This window comes from Triticum urartu, chromosome 5, assembly GCF_003073215.2.
Source record: "Triticum urartu cultivar G1812 chromosome 5, Tu2.1, whole genome shotgun sequence".
Taxonomy (NCBI): domain Eukaryota; kingdom Viridiplantae; phylum Streptophyta; class Magnoliopsida; order Poales; family Poaceae; genus Triticum; species Triticum urartu.
In genome coordinates, this window is record NC_053026.1 from 47,324,075 (window position 1) to 47,346,401 (window position 22,327).

Sequence of the window (22,327 nt, forward strand, 5' to 3'; positions counted from 1 at the left end):
GGCGGATCTAGAAGTGACCAAAGTAGTGGCTAAAGCAGTACGAGTCAGCTCTCGAGCCAGCTCGTGGATCATGAGATAGCTAGCGGTGACATAACGAGCAAGATGGCTAGCAACACTATCAGACTCCAGATCAATGAGAGGGAAACGGACATGACCATTGTCATGCAGAGATGGGTAGTAGTAGAAACCTGGGTGGTTCTGCGTTCGGACCTCGTTCTAGCGAAGCTCGACAAGGACCTCGAATGCAGAAAACTAGATAGCCTGAGAAGCGGTGGAGGCATAACCGCTCCAAGAAGTCCAGTGTAAGAGCTGGAATCCGAACTAGTGCGCAGAGTGACCACTACGTGATACTCATATACTGAATCAACTAGATGCTCCCGGTACACGCGATAGGTTGGGTCGTCTCCGAGAGGGTACAGCCGACGCCACACGTTGCGAAGGAGGTGCGGCGACGTGTACGGCATCAGCTGCAACTGGCATGGATACGGCACCGGAGCCATCTACACCCACAACCATTAGCAGGTTAGCATAAAAATATATAAACCGAATGCATGCAACGCAACAATCAGCACAAAATACTACCGGCACTCAACTAAAACTCGTGTCTAGCGTCCAGTTAACGCGTCGTAGTCTAGCGTGGCCTACAGTCAGCGCGGCTCTGATACCAAGCGTTGTGGCACCCTGGCTCAGAGAGACCGGTTTACCATGCATTGCCAGCCCAGAGACCATGTGTTCTGGCAACACACAACATCTTGGTAAAGAAAAACAACCGCTTTATTAATGCTAGCGGAACAGAGTTACATTACAACAGCTGTCGAGGCCAAGCGACACACTCGGTGCGGCTGAACAATATGTACATTATTTAGTGAACATAAAGGGGCCTCGATCCAAACAACTACGTGGCAGCGGAATGACGTCGTGGCGGAAGCTCCATATCACAGGGACACCAATGTGGACACGATCTAGACTCGAACAGCGCTCCTCTCCAACGATACTTTCCTGAAATCTGGCATGACACGCCAGGTCAGTACATTGAATGTACTTGCAAGCTCACAATAGGCATAATCATAATGACAAACAATATCATAATATTTAACCAATTATTAATAATGCAATACTATATGTCAACATGTTGTGATCATGCATCAAACGTCCCTCGGGACAGCTTACTAACTATGATCATCTCTAGATCACAAACACACCACCAAAGTGGTCTTTCTCAAGAACAATTCCTGATCCTTACGGCGACCACAACCACGACCATCATTTGGTCCCAAATGCCTCGATGGCCTTTCTGCCATCCATCAACAATGAAAGGTTCATAGCTTAGTGTGCAATTTTTATTCGACGTTGACTCATGGTGGGACCTACTACGAGGTGTTCGTGCCGTGGACTCAGCTATCGATAGATTACACACTCTGCAGAGGTAGCACACTGTACCCACACCATGGAACCCATGGCCTCGCACTCCCATTCGGGTGGACTAACGGCATTCCGACAAAACCCCTACATTGTCACAGCACTCTCCCGGCCACTCTGACCCAAATCCCCAATGGGCTGGTCCTGGGTGGCCCCGTGTCTACCAGAGACACCCCGACCACCGTTGTGGTCAAAACACTTCCACTCGGGGACACTCCCACTCGGGGACTCGGTACCATAATCTCATCAACGAGCACACAAGATTATGCCTGCTTACCAGGCCAGGGCAAGCACGACATAACTGTTGGAAATATGCCCTAGAGGCAATAATAAATTAGTTATTATTATATCATATTTCATTGTTCATGATAATCGTTTATTATCCATGCTAGAATTGTATTGATAGGAAACTCAGATACATGTGTGGATACATAGACAACACCATGTCCCTAGTAAGCCTCTAGTTGACTAGCTCGTTGATCAATAGATGGTTACGGTTTCCTAACCATGGACATTGGATGTTGTTGATAACGGGATCACATCATTAGGAGAATGATGTGATGGACAAGACCCAATCCTAAGCCTAGCACAAGATCGTGTAGTTCGTTTGCTAAAGCTTTTCTAATGTCAAGTATCATTTCCTTAGACCATGAGATTGTGCAACTCCCAGATACCGTAGGAGTGCTTTGGGTGTGCCAAACGTCACAACGTAACTGGGTGGCTATAAAGGTACATTACAGGTATCTCTGAAAGTGTCTGTTGGGTTGGCACGAATCGAGACTGGGATTTGTCACTCCGTGTAAACGGAGAGGTATCTCTGGGCCCACTCGGTAGGACACCATCATAATGTGCACAATATGACCAAGGATTTGATCACGAGATGATGTGTTACGGAACAAGTAAAGAGACTTGCCGGTAACGACATTGAACAAGGTATCGGGATACCGATGATCGAATCTCGGGCAAGTACAATACCGCTGGACAAAGGGAATTGAATACGGGATTGATTGAATCCTCGACATCGTGGTTCATCCGATGAGATCATCGTGGAACATGTGGGAGCCAACATGGGTATCCAGATCCTGCTGTTGGTTATTGGCCGGAGAGTTGTCTCGGTCATGTCTGCATGGTTCCCGAACCCGTAGGGTCTACACACTTAAGGTTCGATGACGCTAGGGTTATTAGGAAGACTTGTATGTGATTACCGAATGTTGTTCGGAGTCCCAAATGAGATCCCGGACATCACGAGGAGTTCCGGAATGGTCCGGAGGTAAAGATTTATATATGGAAAGTTGTTGTTCGGGTTCCGGGAAAAGTTCGGTTTTTTCCGGTATTGTACCGGGAAGCTTCTGGAAGGTTCCGGAGGATTCCGGAGGGGTCTGGAGGTCTGTAAAATGTTCCACCACGTCCAATACAGCAGCATGGGTTGTGGGGGGCGCCCTAACCTTAATGGGCCAAGGGCACCAGCCCCCCAAGGCCCATGCGCATGGGAGAGGGCCTCCACTTGACTTGGGAGGCACTCCTCCCCCCCTTGGCCGCCGCCCCCAACCCTAGATGGGATCTAGGGGGCCGGCCCCCTCTCTCCCCACCTATCAATTGTGGAGGGGTGGGAGGGCAGCCACACCCTTGAACCTGGTGTAGCCCCTCCCCTCCAATACCTCTCCTCCTCCGCGTGAGCTTGGCAAAGCCCTGCCGGAGAACCGCCACTCCATCACCACCACGCCGTCGTGTTGCTGTTGGACTCTCTTCCTCAAACTCTCCCTCCTCCTTGCTGGATCAAGGCATGGGAGACGTCTCCGTTCCGTATGTGTGTTGAACGCAGAGGTGCCGTCTGTTTGGCGCTAGGATCATCGGTGATTTGGATCACGACGAGTACGACTCCATCAACCCCGTTCACTTGAACGCTTCCGCTTAGTGATCTACAAGGGTATGTAGATGCACTCTCCTTCCCCTTGTTGCTAGATTACTCCATAGATTGATCTTGGTGATGCGTAGAAAATTTTAAATTTCTGCTATGATCCCCAACAGTGGCATCATGAGCTAGGTCTATGCGTAGTTTCTATGCACGAGTAGAACACAAGTTGTTGTGGGTGTCGATTTTGTCAATTTACTTGCCGTTACTAGTCTTATCTTGATTCGGCGGCATCGTGGGATGAAGCGGCCCGGACCCACCTTACACGTACGCTTACGTGAGACTGGTTCCACCGACTGACATGCACTAGTTGCATAAGGTGGCTAGCGGGTGTCTGTCTCTCCCACTTTAGTCGGATCGGACTCGATGAAAAGGGTCCTTATGAAGGGTAAATAGAAATTGGCATATCACGTTGTGGTTTTCGCGTAGGTAAGAAACGTTCTTGCTAGAAACCTATAGCAACCATGTAAAAACCTTCAACAACAATTAGAGGACGTCTAACTTGTTTTTGCAGCATATGCCTTGTGATGTGATATGTCCAAAAGGATGTGATGAATGATATACGTGATGTATGAGATTGATCATGTTCTTATAATAGGAATCACGACTTGCATGTCGATGAGTATGACAACCGGCAGGAGCCATATGAGTTGTCTTAATTTATTTATGACCTGCGTGTCAACATAAACGTTATGTAATTACTTTACTTTATTGCTAAAGCATTAGCCATAGTAGTAGAAGTAATAGATGACGAGACAACTTCAAGAAGACACGATGATGGACATCATGATGATGGAGATCATGGTGTCATGCCGGTGACAACGATGATCATGGAGCCCCGAAGATGGAGATCAAAAGGAGCAAAATGATATTGGCCATATCATGTCACTATTTGATTGCATGTGATGTTTATCATGTTTTACATCTTATTTGCTTATAACGACGGTAGCTTAAATAAGATGATCCCTCGCAATAATTTCAAGAAAGTGTTCCCCCTAACTGTGCACCGTTGCGAAGGTTCGTTGTTTCGAAGCACCACGTGATGATCGGGTGTGATAGATTCTAACATTCGAATACAACGGGAGTTGACGAGCCTAGCATGTACAGACATGGCCTCGGGACACATGCGAAACACTTAGGTTGACTTGACGAGCCTAGCATGTACAGACATGGCCTCAGAACACGGAAGACCGAAAGGTCAAACATGAGTCGTATAGAAGATACGATCAACATGAGATGTTCACCGTTGATGACTAGTCCGTCTCACGTGATGATCGGACATGGCCTAGTCGATTCGGATCATGTTTCACTTAGATGACTAGAGGGATGTCTATCTGAGTGGGAGTTCATTAAATAATTTGATTAGATGAACTCAATTATCATGAACATAGTCTAAATTGTCTTTGCAAATATGTTATAGATAAATAGCTCACGTTGTAGCTCCCTGTTTCAATACGTTCCTAGAGAAAGACCAAGTTGAAAGATATTGTAACCAATGATGCGGACTGGGTCCGTAGTCCAAGGAGTGTCCTCACTGCTACACAGAAGGCTTACGTCTTTGATGCACCGCTCGATGTGCAAACCCCTACAACGTCGTCTGTGGATGTTGTGAACACCTAACAGACACATCCTGATGACTACTTGATAGTTTAGTGCACCATACTTTACGGCTTAGAATCGGGATTCCAATGACGTTTTGAACGCCATAGAACATATGAGATGTCCAAGAGCTGAAATTGGGATTTCAGGCTCATGCCCGTGTTGAGAGGTATGAGACCTCTGACAAGTTCTTTTGCCAACAAGATGGAGGAGAATAGCTTAGCTAGTGAGCATGTGCTCAGAATGTCTGGGTGCTACAATCACTTAAATCAAGTGGGAGTTAAACTTCCAGATAAGATAGTGATTGATAGAGTTCTCTAGACACTATCACTAAGCTACTAGATCTTCGTGATGAACTATGACATGCAAGGGATGGAGTTGATCCCGGAGCTGTTCACGGTGCTTAAGACCACAAAAGGTAGAAATCAAGAAGGAGCATCAAGTGTCGATGGTTTAACAAGACCACTGGTTTCAATAAGGGCAAGGGCTAGAAGGGAAACTTCATGGATGGCAAACCAATTGCCGCTCCAGTGAAGGAACCCAAGGTTCAACCCAAACCCGAGACGAAGGGGAACGGTCACTGGTAGCGGAATTACCCCAAATGCATGGTAGATAAGAAGGCTGGCAACTTCAACAAAGTATATACGTGTTATTAATGTGTACCTCACTAGTACTCCTGGTAGCACATAGGTATTGGATACCGGTTCAGTTACTATTATTGGTGACTTGAAGCAAAAGCTACGGACTAAATGGAGACTGGCTAAGGGCGAGGTGACGATGTGTGTTGGAAGTGTTTCCAAAGTTGATGAGATCACCATCGCACGCTCCATCTGCCTTCGGGATTAGTATTGAACCTAGATAAATGTTATCAGGTGTCTACGTTGAGCATGAATATGATTAGATCATGTTCATTGCAATACGGTCATTCATTTAAGTTAGAGAATAATGGTTATTCTGTTTACATGAATGATACCTTTCATGGTCATGCACCCTATGTGAATGGTTCATTGAATCTCGGTCGTGGTAATACACATGTTCACGCCAAAAGATGTAGAGTTAATAATGATAGTACCACTTTCTTGTGGCACTGCCGCTTAGGTCATATTGGCATAAGATGCATGAAGAAACTCCATTTCGATGGATGTTTGGAGTCACTTGATTTTGAATCACTTGACACATGTGAGCCATGCCTCATGGGCAAGATGACTAAGACCCCGTTTTCAGGTAAAATAAAATGGGCAAGTGACTTGTTGGAAATCATGCATGCTGATGCGTGTGATCCAATGAGAATTGAAGCGTGCAGTGGATATCGCTATTTTCTCATCTTCACTGATGATTTGGGTAGATATAGGTATATCTACTTAATGAAGCACAAGTCTGAAACGTTTGAAAAGTTCAAGCGATTTCAGAGTGAAGTTAAGAATCATCATAACAATTAGATCATGTTCCTACGATCTGATCAAAAGGGGAGTTTCTCAGTTGTGAGTTTGGCAATCACTTAAGACATTGTGGAATTGTTTCATAGTTGAAGCCACCTGGAACACCACAAGGTAATGGTGTGTCCGGACATCGTAATCGAACCCTATGAGATATGCTGCGATCTATGATGTCTCTTACCAATCTACCGTTTTCATTTTGAGGTTATGCGTTAGAGACAGCTGCATTCACTTTAGATAGGACACCATCTAAGTCCGTTGAGACGACGTCATATGAACATTGGTTTGGCAAGAAACCAAAGTTGCCATTTCTTAATGTTTGGGGATGCGATGCTTAGGGCTTCAGCCAGAGAAGCTCGAACCCAAAGTGGACAAACACATCTTCATAGGATACCCAAGGGTGGCAGTTGGGTATACCTTCTATCTCAGATCCGAGGGCAAATTGTTTGTCGCTAAGAATGGATCCTTTCTTGAGAAGGAGTTTCTCTCAAAAGAATTGAGTGGGAGGAAGATAGAACTTGATGAGGTTGTCGAACCTTTACTTCAACCAGAGAGTGATGCAACACAAAAAGATGTTTTCTGTGGCGCCTACGTCCGTTGAATAGGAAGTTAATGATAGTGATCATGAAGCTTCGGATCAAGTTGCTATCGATCCTCGTAGGTCGACAAGGATATGTACTACTCCTAAGTGGTACGGTAATCCTGTCTTAGATATCAAGTTGTTAGACAACAAAGAACCTACGAGCTATGGAGAAGCGATGGTGGGCCCGTATTTCGACAAATGGTTAGAAGCCATGAAATCCGAGATAGGATCCATATATTAGAACAACGTATGGACTTTGGTGGACTTGCCCGATGATCGGCAAGCCATTGAGATAAATGGATCTTTAAGAAGAAGACGGACGTGGGCGGTAATGTTACCGTCTATGAAGCTCGACTTGTGGGAAAGAGTCTTTTCACAAGTTCAAGGAGTTGACTACGATGAGAATTTCTCACCCGTAGCGATGCTTAATTCCATCGGAATCATGTTAGCATTAGCTGTATTTTTCGATTATGAAATCTTACAGATGGATGTCAAAAACAAGTTTTCTTACCAGTTTTCGTAAGAAAAGTTGTATGTGATACAATAAAAGGTTTTGTCGATCCTAAGGATGTTAAAAGGTATGCTGGCTCCAACGATCCTTCTATGGACTAGAGCAAGCATCTCGGAGTCAGAATATATGCTTTGATAGAGTGATCAAAGCTTTTAGGTTTATACAATGTTTGCTAGAAACTTGTATTTACAAGAAAGTGAGTGGGAGCACTACAACATTTCTGATAAGTATATGTGGATGACATATTGTAGATCCGAAATAATGTAGAATTTCTGGAAAGCATAAACGGTTGTTTGAAGAGTGTTTTTCAAAGGAAGACCTGGATAAAGCTGCTTACAAATTGGGCATCAAGATCTATAGAGATAGATCAAGACACTTGGTGATACATTCAAAGAACGCACACCTTGACATGTTTTTGAAGGAGTTCAAAATAGATCAGTCAAAGAAGGGGTTCTTACCTGAGTTGTAAGGTGTGAAGTTGAGTAAGACTCAAAGCTTGACCACGACAGAAGAAAGAGGAAGGACGAAGGTTGTCCCCTATGCTCTTGTCATAGGCTCTATATGGTATGCCATGCTGAGTACCGCACCTGATGTGTGGCTTACCACATGTCTGGCAAGAGGGTACAAAGGTGATCTAGGACTGGATCACCAGATAGCGGTCGAAATTATCCTTAGAGGAATAAGGAAATGTTTCTCGGTTATGGAGATGATAAAGAGTTCGACGTAAAGAGTTACGTCGATGCAAGCTTAACACCTATCCGGATAGCTCTAAGTAGAGATACTGGATACGTATAATGGAGCAACAATTTGGAATAGCTCCAAGTGGAACGTGGTAGCAGCATCTACCATATGACATAAAGTTTGGCGAAATACATAGGGATCTGAATATGGCAAGACCTGTTGACTACAACCTCTCTCACAAGCATAACATGATCAAACCCAGAACTCATTGAGTGTTAATCACATAGTGATGTGAACTAGATTATTGAGTCTAGTAAACTCTTTGGATGTTGGTCACATGGCGATGTGACCTGTGAGTGTTAATCACATGGCGATGTGAACTAGATTATTGACTCTAGTGCAAGTGGGAGACTGTTGGAAATATGCCCTAGAGGCAATAATAAATTAGTTATTGTTATATCATATTTCATTGTTCATGATAATCGTTTATTATCCGTGCTAGAATTGTATTGATAAGAAACTCAGATACATGTGTGGATACATAGACAACACCATGTCCCTAGTAAGCCTCTAGTTGAGTAGCTCGTTGATCAATAGATGGTTACGGTTTCCTAACCATGGACATTGGATGTCGTTGATAACGGGATCACATCATTAGGAGAATGATGTGATGGACAAGACCCAATCCTAAGCCTAGCACAAGATCGTGTAGTTCGTTTGCTAAAGCTTTTCTAATGTCAAGTATCATTTCCTTAGACCATGAGATTGTGCAACTCCCGGATACCGTAGGAGTGCTTTGGGTGTGCCAAACGTCACAAGATAACTGGGTGGCTATAAAGGTACACTACAGGTATCTCCAAAAGTGTTTGTTGGGTTGGCATGAATCGAGACTGGGATTTGTCACTCCGTGTAAACGGAGAGGTATCTCTGGGCCCACTCGGTAGGACATCATCATAATGTGCACAATGTGACCAAGGAGTTGATCACGGTATGATGTGTTACGGAACGAGCAAAGAGACTTGCCGGTAACGAGATTGAACAAGGTATCGGGATACCGACGATCGAATCTCGGGCAAGTACAATACCGCTGGACAAACGGAATTGAATACAGGATTGATTGAATCCTCGACATCATGGTTCAGCCGATGAGATCATCGTGGAACATGCGGGAGCCAACATGGGTATCCAGATCCCGCTATTGGTTATTGGCCGGAGAGTTGTCTCGGTCATGTCTGCATGGTTCCCGAACCCGTAGGGTCTACACACTTAAGGTTCGATGACGCTAGGGTTATTAGGAAGACTTGTATGTGATTACCGAATGTTGTTCGGAGTCCCGGATGAGATCCCGGACGTCACGAGGAGTTCCGAAATGGTCTGGAGGTAAAGATGTATATATGGAAAGTTGTTGTTCGGGTTCCGGGAAAAGTTCAGTTTTTTCCGGTATTTTACCGGGAAGCTTCCGGAAGGTTCCGGAGGATTCCGGAGGGGTCCGGAGGTCCGGAAAATGTTCCACCATGTCCAATACATCAGCATGGGCTGTGGGGGGCACCCTAACCTTAATGGGCCAAGGGCACCAGCCCCCCCAAGGCCCATGCGCATGGGAGAGGGGAAAACCTAAGGTGGATGGCCTCCACTTCACTTGGGAGGCACTCCTCCCCCCCCTTGGCCGCCGCCCCCAACCCTAGATGGGATCTAGGGGGCCGGCCCCCTCTCTCCCCACCTATAAATAGTGGAGGGGTGGGAGGGCAGCCACACCCTTGAACCTGGCGCAGCCCCTCCCCTCCAATACCTCTCCTCCTCCGCGTGAGCTTGGCGAAGCACTGCCGGAGGACTGCCACTCCATCACCACCACGCTGGCGTGCTGCTGTTGGACTCTCTTCCTCAACCTCTCCCTCCTCCTTGCTGGATCAAGGCGTGGGAGACGTCTCCGTTCCGTATGTGTGTTGAACGCGGAGGTGTCGTCTGTTCGGCGCTAGGATCATCAGTGATTTGGATCACGACGAGTACGACTCCATCAACCCCGGTCACTTGAACGCTTCCGCTTAGCGATCTACAAGGGTATGTAGATGCACTCTCCTTCCCCTTGTTGCTAGATTACTCCATAGATTGATCTTGGTGATGCGTAGAAAATTTTAAATTTCTGCTACGATCCCCAACAATAACCTTCCCTAGATGGAGGCACTGACCAGAGGCCGTGTCAATGGACCGAATCAGGGCCTTCCCACAAAGGCAAATGTGGTCGCACTGGAAAGAAACTTGATTCAGCGGCACCATGAACCAGTCAACGGTATATTCAAGTTGAGTTATATTCAGGTTTAACTTTAAACTAAAAATGACCGGTGTCATAGCATGCCATGAAATGCAAAACAACACATGCATCATATAATGATAAAAATGACCGATGTCATCCATGTACACACCAAGCATAAACGTCAATCAACTCATATTACTCTACTTGCTCAAAATGACTCACAACTTAACCAAAATATTTTGCAACAAGTTTTATTAATTTCTTACGCAAGAGAATAACTCTGATAAATTTCTCATATGCTTGACAAAAAGATTTCACTATCAACACCTCTTAATTTCTTTATCACTAAGTTGGGTTCAAACATTCTGTAAGACGAGTAATATGATTTAAACAAGTATTTAACAGAATATTTTCTAACAATTTTTTATCAATCGAAGAAGACAAAAAAACATAACTTTAAATAATTACTAACATGCATAACAAAATTATTTCCAATATCACCTCAAATAAATCTTAACTTGCTTTACCCACTAAGCTAGTTTCAACCATTCTGTAAATCATGCATAACAACTAACCAACATTTAACAGAATATAAACAACTCAAGTACATAAATGCATGGATTAATCATTTCATTCAAGTAAGAAAATCACAAATATTGAAATGGCACCATGAAAATGTTGATGTGGCTTGCCTTAGTGCAGATGAGGTTCACAAGCCTCCTGGTGATCCTCAAGACAAGCCTCACCTTCTGAAAATAATTTTAAACACAAAAGGAAAATATCAAGAACACTTCTGAAAATCACAAGAAATTCTAAACAGCTCAGAAAAATCTCATCTTTGGTGATCTGCTAGATTTCTAATCAAGGAAGACAATGCAAAAAGAACCAATTCATTTGGACTTATGGTTGAAGAGTTATAGCTATTTGAAGTGTTCTGTAAATCAAATGAATTTGAATAAAAAGTAATAGACTGGGGGGGTTGACGTCGAAGGCGTAAAGCCCAGGGGCGCCACCACTTGTACCGCTTCGCACGCGTACTGAGTGGCTGACTAGCGGGCCCCGCTAGTCAGGTGGGGGAAGAGGGAGAAGGAAACAGTGGGGGTCGCGGCTTTGCCGGAGCTCCCGCCGGTGACGAGGGCTCCTTGGCCCAAACGAGAGGGAGGGATGGCAAGAGGGGGTCGAGGCGCACCTGCCCGTACCCGTAGCGTAGCTAGGGGCGGTCGGACGGCATCGGAATCAACCTCCCAAGCGGAGGCAGAACGTGCAGGTCGTCGGAGTTGAGGAAGACGGCGAGCAGAGGCCACTCCAGGGGCGAAGGCCTTGGAGGGGTCGCCCAGGCCTGTGAGGAGCTGGAGCTACTGCGGCGACCAGAGGGGATCGCCGGCGAGCTCGAGCTCGGGGATGGCGGCCTAAGGCCTGCCCGGCCGAGCTCTGGCTTCCTACTCGATCGTGGGGTGTGTGTGAGTGCTGGATCGTGCTCAAGGAGGCTGGGGAGGGCTCTATTTATAGGCGAGCGGCGAGGGTGCTTCGGGATCCACTGGTGGACACCTGTCCACGGCGCCCGGCGACGAGCGGCGTCAGTGAGAGGGGGGAGAAGGCAATGGAGGTCACGCAGCCACTGTGGGCGGGCGGAGACGAGCACAGGATCAAGAGGATGGTGACGAGCACAGTGCACTCTGCACTGTTGGGCTGGCCGGACCCTGCCCGTGCTCGCTGCGGCAAGCTCCGGTGTCGGCGAGCGCCATGGAGGAGTTAAGGTCGTCGAGACGATGATGGTGGCGAGATTTGGCAAGGTTGGGCAGGCGGGGGAAGCGAGCACGCGCGAACAGAGCGTTCGGCGGCACCCAGAGCGTGTCGACACGCATGCCTGGCATTGTGGACACGCGTGGTCACCACGCGAACTCTCTTCTCAGGCCAGCCTTCGTCCAAAAATCATGTCTGGCATGTTGTTCGTGGTGGTTTTGAAGTTTACCACGGTTTGGTTTGGATCCATGTGCAGTAGAGAAGTTTTCACACACCAAGTAAGTTTCTGGTCAGTAACTTTGTGATGTTACTGTGGTCAAATGGCTGGGAGTTCGAAGCTGCGCTTTGGAGGCTAGTGATAAGTTACTAAGGTAAAGATGCACAAGGAAGTTCAGGTCAAATGGAGCAAGTAAAATGGTAGTTGATGTTGAAACCCCCATTTCTGTCCAGAACAGAAAAGATGTTCTGTAGCAAAAATATTCCAAAAAGTGATGAAATATTTTTGCTTAGGAAGGGGCACTAGGGTTCACAGAATATTAGTGAATTTTCTCAGATTTTTCTGAGCCATAAAAATTGGGGTTGCTTTGAAGCAAACAGATCTGGCTTAGGGTTGTTGAGAGAAAATGAATATTTTTCTATTCCAAAGATTATTTTTGGGGTGGGTCAGAAGTGAAATGATGATTTAGGAGGGAAGTGAAGCACTTGGGTGAAAGCTAAGGATGCCCAAGTGTTTAAGTCCATATGAAAAGATTCAAAAACTCCAAGTTTCAAAAAAATTCAAATGAAAAATCAAGCAAATAAGAAAGGGCAAAAAACAGGCTCTCACATTGTTTTTGTATGTTCACATGATTAAGCTAAAGTAGTAATCATGTTTTATTGCTTTCGTTTCAATAAAGTGCCAAGTAAGACCTTTCGGATGGCTTACGGTGTTAGTTGATTTGATCTTGCTGAAAAACAGAAACTTTTGCACTCAGGAAAACAATTTTGTTTTTTAACAGAGGCGTGATAAAATGCTGATTCTTTTTGCATAAGATTAATAGTGTCAGGACCCCGATTCCAAGTCACATCGATCTAGCTGGTAACACCTCATATCACTTTGTGGCCTCACGCACGGTATTCCCACGGTGTCGCCTTACCATGGCCCGGGACCGTTTACGCCTTTTGGCTCACGTATATGACAGTGTCGCTAGCATCCATATGACAGAGAACCCAGGCCGACATGGCTAGTTGTTAACCCAAAGCGGCACTAACCTATGGGGACAGGCATACATGATTCACATCGAACATGTCGGTCAGCAGCGTGTGAATCCGGGTTGTAGCACTGGGCTAACAAGACTCCGGGAACCCGGGCTGTAGCAGGCTAGGCAGGACTCCGGATGTCACCGCGTGACATTTCCCCAAAGGGATAGACACAGGAACGAAGTGAAACACATGCCGGCCAGTCAAGTGTCCTGAGCAGTAGTGCTGGGCTAGCAGGACTCCGGTGAACTGGGCTGTAGCGGACTACTATGGCTCATGGAAGCACTAGACTACATTTCCCCATAAGAGAGGCTGCCAAGGATAATCAACTAGATTGTCGGATCCCACACATACCAAGCATTTCAATCATACACACAATATGCTTGATATGTGTAAATACAACATGGCATCACAACATAACTTTACAACTCAAGTATTTATTCATTAGACTCCGAGGAGTGAGATATTACAAACATGGGGCTCATGACCCAACAATCATAGCATACAATGCAAAGCACATGCGGAAGCTTAACATGTCTGAGTACAGACATCTACAAATGAAAAAGGCCAAGAAGCCTGACTATCTACCAGATCCTGCCGAGGGCACAAGATCGTAGCTGAGGTATCAAGCTAAACGTCGAAGTCCATGTGGAACTACTAGCGAGACTGAAGTCTCTCTGCAAAATATAAAATAAGCAAACGTGAGTACAAATGTACCCAGCAAGACTTACGTCAGAACTATCTACATATGCATCGGTATCAACAAAGGGGGTGGTGGAGTTTAACTGCAGCAAGCCAGCTTTGACTCGGTGGCTATATTAAACTACGACTGCAAGTAACTCTTTTGAGGTGGCGCACACGAGTCCACATATTCACCATTCAATACACCACTATGGATCCGCTCCCGTCTCCCTACGAGAAGGCCATTCATAGCACTCACACCTATCTTGCGCATTTTAAAGTATCCACTTTCACTTGTCTATGAACTGTTATAGGCAACCCAGAAGTCCATTACCGAGGACACGGCTATTCGAATAGATGATGTTAACCCTGCAAGGGTGTACTTCTTCACACACGCTCTCACCACTTACCACCGTTTACACGACATGTACTCGGCAACCTTCAAGCGGAAGCCCAACAAGGGTGTCGGCCACGGCCTACCTAAACACTCAAGTCTCTAGTCCAGGTTTATCGCCTATCCAGGTTCCATCTGCAGGGAGTCCGGCCGAGGTTTCCACATACGGCCCCGGACGATGTGTACAGGGTTCCGAGACACCAAACAGGCGCCCGGCATGCCCGGCCATGGTGTATCTACCGCATCATAGCCCACCCCTAGGGTCAGCGCTACGCACGGCCGCCAACACATATCCTATAAACACCAGAAACTAGTTGCAACTCCTGGACAGAGGACAAGGGTGATCAAGAAGCCGAGAGGGTCCATTGGTTTCGGGCCCAATGCGTGGTAGTAACTGTTTCATGGATCACAAACACAGAACTCAGTTCCTAAGAACGGTTTCAATGAGACAACCCACCATGTACTCCTACATGGCCTCTCACCACTACCTTTACCAAATCGTGTTTACACACTTAGCTCACACACAGTAGGACATGTTCATCACTGTTCCAATTCATCCCCGATGAATCAGACCTGACTCAACTCTAAGCAATAGCAGGCATGACAAACAAGCATGGATGAGTAGGCACATCAGGGCTCAAACAACTCCTACTCATGCTAGTGGGTTTCATCTATTTACTGTGGCAATGACAGGTCATGCAGAGGAAAGGGGTTCAACTACCACAACATGTAAAAGTTGAATCGTTGTTGTCCTAATGCAGTAAAAGAGAGCAGGAGCGAGAGAGTGGGATTGTATCGGAATGAACAAGGGGGTTTTGCTTGCCTGGCACTTCTGAAGATAATATAGTTCTTCATTGGTGTCTTCGATCTCATCGTCGAAACCACGTCTATCGAGAGGGGACAAATACCGGCAACAGAGAAGGAAACACAATCAATGCAATGCAACAATATGATGCATGAATGTGACATGTCAATATGAATGTGTTTTGACTTATGCATACTAGGACAGGTTGAGTTGAACCCATTTGAATCAAAGATTCAAATGTAAGCTCATGTATAAAGTAATAATGGTGCATTATCTTGTTTCATCTAAACAGCAAGGTTAGGTTGCCTTAACATGCATGAAACCAGTACAGATGGATAGATTGGATTTTTCTGACCATTTTTCATATATAACTTGTTTGATTTGGAGCTACGGTTGATTTTCTATGATTTTTAGAAGTTTGTACTATTTTCTGGAATTTCCTGAATAATAATAAGTCCAGGAAAAAGTTATTGTGTCAGCATTGTGTCATGCTGACCTCAGCAAGTCAACAGCAGCGGTCTAGGTCAAACCTGACAGTGGGTCCCGCGTGTCAGTGTCATTAGTTTTAACTAATTATAATTAGTACTAACCCTAGATTAATTAGCCGGCTGGGCCCCACCTGTCATTGACCCAGGGGGGTCAAACTGGGCCCACCCTTGGTCAAACGGGGTCAAACTTGCCGGACTTGGTCCACGGCTCGTCACCGGCGACGACAGAGATGACAGAGCGGCTCGGGAATGCTCTACAGGGCACCATTTTGAGCGTGGTTTGTTGCTACGGCTTGCTGGCGCTCTCGCACATCTAGTGGTGGCAGCGGTGGCAGCTGGGATGGCCTAGGTTGACGGCGATGACGACTTGTGCGGCGGCTGGCGTTCGGCCAACGACGGGTTGGTTGCTACAGGGCACTAGGGGGATAAACTGGCAGGTGCTACGCGCTCCTGGGGTTTCACCGAGCACGGTGACGCGCTTAGGCGCGGGCTGCGGTGACCCTGGCCACGGCGGTGAAGAACCATGGCGGCGGTGAGCTTTCGGCTCCGGTGGACAGCGGGGCTAGAGGAGGAGAATGACGGCAGGGAGAGAGGGGTTTGGTAGAGGAGCTCACGGCGGGGTCGTCGGTGATCTTAGCATGCTCGGGGATGGCCTGGTGACGACGAATCGGTCGACGACGGCCGTCGGTGCAGAGGCGAAGATGGCGTCGACGACGGCGCTCCAGGGCGTCCGGCGTCATGTGGCTCGGCGGAGAGGACCAGGGCGTCACGGCGGAGCTCGGGGGCGCGTCGGAGAGGCTCAGAGATGGTTGTGGCCGTGGGGGAGCTCGTCGACGGCGACGGCTGCGTTCGGTCACGCTCGTGGAAGGGACTAGAGGGTGAAGGAGAGAGCAGAGAGTGAGGGAGAGGAGCGAGGGGCCACGGGGCGTCTCCGTGGCATCGCTAGAAGGTCCGGGGAGGAAGCAGGAGGTGGCCGGAGCAGCGTCGGCGCTCGCCACGCACCTGGTTGTCCTCCTGGCAGAGGAGGAAGATGACAAGGGCGCTGGGGGGCTGGGCCGGCCACTTGGGCCGCCAGGTGGGCTGCAGGTGGGCTGGCAGGTAAGGCCAGGTGGGTTTTTCCTCTCTCTCTGTTTTTTTCTAATTCTGTTCTGTTTTCTATTTTGTAGGTTTGTTTTGAATTTGGTTTTGAAACCAATTCAATTTTGTTGCTTCTGGAAATATTTTTAGAAGCTAAAAGAATTAAACCAAAGCTCCATAAAATATTTCAGAATTATTGGACCTATATTTATTTAATAGTAGATATAAATCCAATTCAAATAATTATTGATTTAATTCAAATGCCCAAAATAAATGTTTCTGAGACACCAAAAAATTTGGTTTGGATTTTACCTCTTGCCAATATTTCCAGAGGATAACAAGAACATTTTCTTGGACTTATTTGAAGCAATTTTATCTTGATCATTTTTAAAAGGATTCTGAGGCTTTGAAAATTCCCCAATTCAAATTTCATTTGAATTTAAACATGATGCAACAACCAAGCTAGTCCAAGGCCAAGGTAAAGCTAGGGATGTGACAACTCACCCCCACTAAAACAAGAATCTCGTCCCGAGATTCAAGTGTAGGGTAAGATGGAAGGGGGAACGCAAACTAACACAATCTTCACGATCCAGGTTGCGCCTCATAAGAACGTTGGTCCGATCACGATCTTGTCTCGACGTCATGCTCTGAGAACTTCATCCAACACGACGATGACAGAAAGAAATTCTACGGAACTGATCTCCTCAAAGATCGAGCAACTGACGATCAGCTCACAGAACGAGACATAGCAACATCTCTCGAGATGAGACACGAAGCATACATCTAGAGGGATGGAGTGAAACAGATGATGAAGGTTCACTAGATAAACAACAATTTGACACCTAAGGGGGTGGTGAACGGTTGTCAACGTAGCGAGGAGTTGGGTAGCCATGATACCACAACGAGGCACCTTCGAGAAGGGTGACTCATAGAATTATTACCTTAAGTGGCAAAAAGAATTACTTTTGATTCAGAGATCATTGACACTCTTTATACCAGCCTAAGGAAAACCACAACAATCATTTGGCGGAGTACGAAGGGATGGCATACCCGGACTAGAATGGATGATGTGGACTACCTTGTTGAAGACAACGCAATGGATGATTTTTTCCTATCATTGGAAATGGATGGGACTCATGGTAAGTCCACTTCTGAAGATGATCCTTCTTCAGCAATTGAGAATGGCGGCCCATGGGAAACTGGCACAATGGTCGTGCAAGCTGGAAACAAAATGCTAATGTTGGAAATGTTCCAACCATCATATCTGCCTGAGATTCAGATCTGGTTGATAACATGATATTTCAGACAACATGCCTGGAAAGAAGGGTTGCAACACAAATCAATGAGATGATGTTGCAAGATTCTCAGGGAATGAACTACAATAGCAAGCTCCAAAACACGAGCAGGTTTTGCTACAACATGTGAACACGCTGTCCCAGACAAGTATGACCACATAGTGGTCTTATAATAAAACACTACCGAGTTCAGGTTGGGAACCATCATTGAGGTATCGAAGTCCTTGTATAAGCCCCGGGTCTTAAGAAGGAACTTCTTTCCCTTGTACAAATCAATCAGTGGCTTGGTGTGCTAGGAACACATATGGAGTGGAGGCGGCCATCCTATCAAACCATAGAGCACTTTGCACGTGCATGACTAACTTGGGATGGTTCCAGAGGAGGCAAAAACAAACTTTCTCGAGTTCATGGCGGCAACTTGCATCAAATGCACATGAGTTAGAGGAAGTCACTTCTTTCATCCAACATATGCTTCATGAACGGGACATGAAGATAATGCTTATAAAAGTTTCCAACACTAACATAGATGCCCAACATGAATCATGGATAAGATGAAAAAATTGTTGATGGGCTCAACAATAGGTCATCCAGATTTCCATGAAGATGGAATTCCACAACTATGTGAATAAAGCAAAAGCATTGGTCAGACCCAAAAGATATAATGGTGTATGCTTGAGGAAACAACCACGAGTAAGACAACGTTATGAATATAGTTGGTTCTGATTTGATCTGACGATAGCCCACACTCAAATCAAAGTTTGGATAAGATGATATGTCCATTAACTGATCACGAGGATCAATCGATGGAAATACCATCTTTCTTCAACACAGACACAAGATATCCCTTAGGCATGAGCTAGGTCGGACAAGCCTTTATCTTCCAACCCTCCAAGTTGTTGTTTAGCTTGACCAACTAGCTCAGGGGTATCCAGCACATATTCTTGGAGAAGGGGTGGTTTACCAGAAACCAACTTGATCACGAACTCAACATCGCGGTCAGGTGACAACCTGGTAATACTTCCGAGAAGATATTCGGAACATTACGAACCACCGATATGTTACTAAGATCGAGAACAATCTTGCTTTCAAGGCAAGAAGATATGATCAAAAGAGCGAGGGATTGATACAATCCTAACTCATAGATTGAAGAGTGCACCGAAAATGAGGACTAGGTAGCACAATCTATCTTAGAATGATGATTCAATAACCAACACGCTAAGAATGGGAATATTGTCCATTTACTACCAAGCAACTAGTTGCTAGGAGTATTGATTTCACACATCACGGTTCACTTGTCGGTATTCCGTTTGTGACAACACGGGGCCGAGGAATGAAAAATGATGGCAAGAAGTATCACTGCGTCAAAAATTCATGAGAGCTGGTGCAATTCCCATGACAATCCTGACATAAAGGGGGTAATACTCCGAGGTAGAACAGAGCAAAAGCTGGATTGGCATTTCGATCTACAAAATACAACTACTTTGACCCAATCCTGGGTATGGATGAGGTACTGGAGTTTGTTTCTCCTAGTCATTCTAGAATAGAACGACTTGACGGACTACAAGACTAATAGGCATCAATGAACAAGAATGCACACATACTCTTGACTCTCAATTGATAGACGAAGGTCAGAAAACAACTAAAGAGGGACAACTCAAAGAACATATAACTTTCTGAGTTGTGGATGCATAGATTAGCATGTTGAACGAGTTCAACATATTTCTTCCGGATAACCCATGCAGAAAGGAAGAACTGGCAGAATCACAATATGAATGGAGTACTCCTCAAGAGCACCCTGGTTGTGATCTATTGATTCAAACGAATTTCTGCCAAGGATGGTTCATGGTATTTGGAAGAAGGAAATACCACGGACCTCGAGGGCTATCGCAAAGGTTACTAATATTCTAAAGGTACGAGCAACACTATCAACACAAAGTAGGGTGAATCACGGGTTCAAAAACCCAGGAGTAGAATACCTACTACTAATGGCATCACGGGATGCTTTCGAGAATGGTGGCCAGAATTATCACACCAGAAACACAAAACATGGGTAGATTACTAGGTGACTCCCTAAAACACCTAGGGTCATAATAATAGCTCCAACATATATGTCGAGGCAACAGAGTACCTCAACTCACCGATTGGTGTGCTTATTCTGACCAAAAGAACATCGGGAACGGAAAGAAAGGATTTGCAAATGCATCAGACTATTTAGAGGCCTGGGATGACTCGGACAGCATAACGGCTGTAAATGCTCAAAAATATTTGAGACATCCTGCAAAATAGTGGCATGACCATTCAACATCACAATATCAAGGTTCTGAGGCCAGCTATGAACATACAGAGGTAATAGAAACTGAACTGAGACTTAAATCCAACAATCTTATAAGTCTATGGATTAGTAACACATCATCCTGATAGATAGATGAGAAGACCTAGTTCTTAATCCCCGTAGAAAAGAAGAGGGTACCTCAGATCAGAAGGCATGAGGTATAAGGAGTAAAAGAGCCTTACGTTCCCTGCCCACAATCAATTCCCCTACATAACCAAAGCATTTCTAGACACAACTTCGACCAGTTTGGCTTGGTAAACCTATAGGCAGTCAGGCTCTGATACCAACACTGTCAGGACCCCGATTCCAAGTCACATCGATCTAGCCGATAACACATCATATCACTTTGTGGCCTCACGCACGGTATTCCCACGGTGTCGCCTTACCATGGCCCGGGACCGTTTGCGCCTTTTGGCTCACGTATATGATAGTGTCGCTAGCATCCATATGACAAAAAACCCAGGCCGACATGGCTAGTCGTTAACCCAAAGCGGCACTAACCTATGGGGACAGGCATATATGATTCACATTGAACATGTCGGTCAGCAACGTGTGAATCCGGGCTGTAGCACTGGGCTAACAGGACTCCGGGAACCCGGGCTGTAGCAGGCTAGGCAGGACTCCGGATGTCACCGCGTGACATTTCCCCGAAGGGACAGACACAGGAACGAAGTGAAACACATGCCGGCCAGTCAAGTGTCCTAAGCAGTAGTGCTGGGCTAGCAGGACTCCGGTGAACCGGGCTGTAGCGGACTACTATGGCTCATGGAAGCACTAGACTACATTTCCCCATAAGAGAGGCTGCCAAGGATAATCAATTAGATTGTCGAATCCCACACATAGCAAGCATTTCAATCATACACACAATATGCTCGATATGTGTAAATACAACATGGCATCACAACATAACTCTACAACTCAAGTATTTATTCATTAGGCTCCGAGGAGCGAGATATTACAAACATGGGGCTCATGACCCAACAATCATAGCATACAATGCAAAGCACATGCGGAAGCTTAACATGTCTGAGTACAGACATCTACAAATGAAAAAGGCTAAGAAGCCTGACTATCTACCAGATCCTGCCAAGGGCACAAGATCGTAGCTGAGGAATCAAGCTAAACGTCGAAGTCCATGTGGAACTACTAGCGAGACTGAAGTCTCTCTGCAAAACATAAAATAAGCAAACGTGAGTACAAATGTACCCAGCAAGACTTACGTCAGAACTATCTACATATGCATCGGTATCAACAAAGGGGGTGGTGGAGTTTAACTGCAGCAAGCCAGCTTTGACTCGGTGGCTATATTAAACTACGACTGCAAGTAACTCTTTTGAGGTGGCGCACACGAGTCCACATATTCACCATTCAATACACCACTATGGATCCGCTCCCGTCTCCCTACGAGAAGGCCATTCATAGCACTCACACCTATCTTGCGCATTTTAAAGTATCCACTTTCACTTGTCTATGAACTGTTATAGGCAACCCAGAAGTCCATTACCGAGGACACGGCTATTCGAATAGATGATGTTAACCCTGCAAGGGTGTACTTCTTCACACACGCTCTCACCACTTACCACCGTTTACACGACATGTACTCGGCAACCTTCAAGCGGAAGCCCAACAAGGGTGTCGGCCACGGCCTACCTAAACACTCAAGTCTCTAGTCCAGGTTTATCACCTATCCAGGTTCCATCCAGGGAGTCCGGCCGAGGTTTCCACATACGGCCCCGAACGATGTGTACAGGGTTCCGAGACACCAAACGGGCGCCCGGCATGCCCGGCAGTGTATCTACCGCATCATAGCCCACCCCTAGGGTCAGCGCTACGCACGGCCGCCAACACATATCCTATAAACACCAGAAACTAGTTGCAACT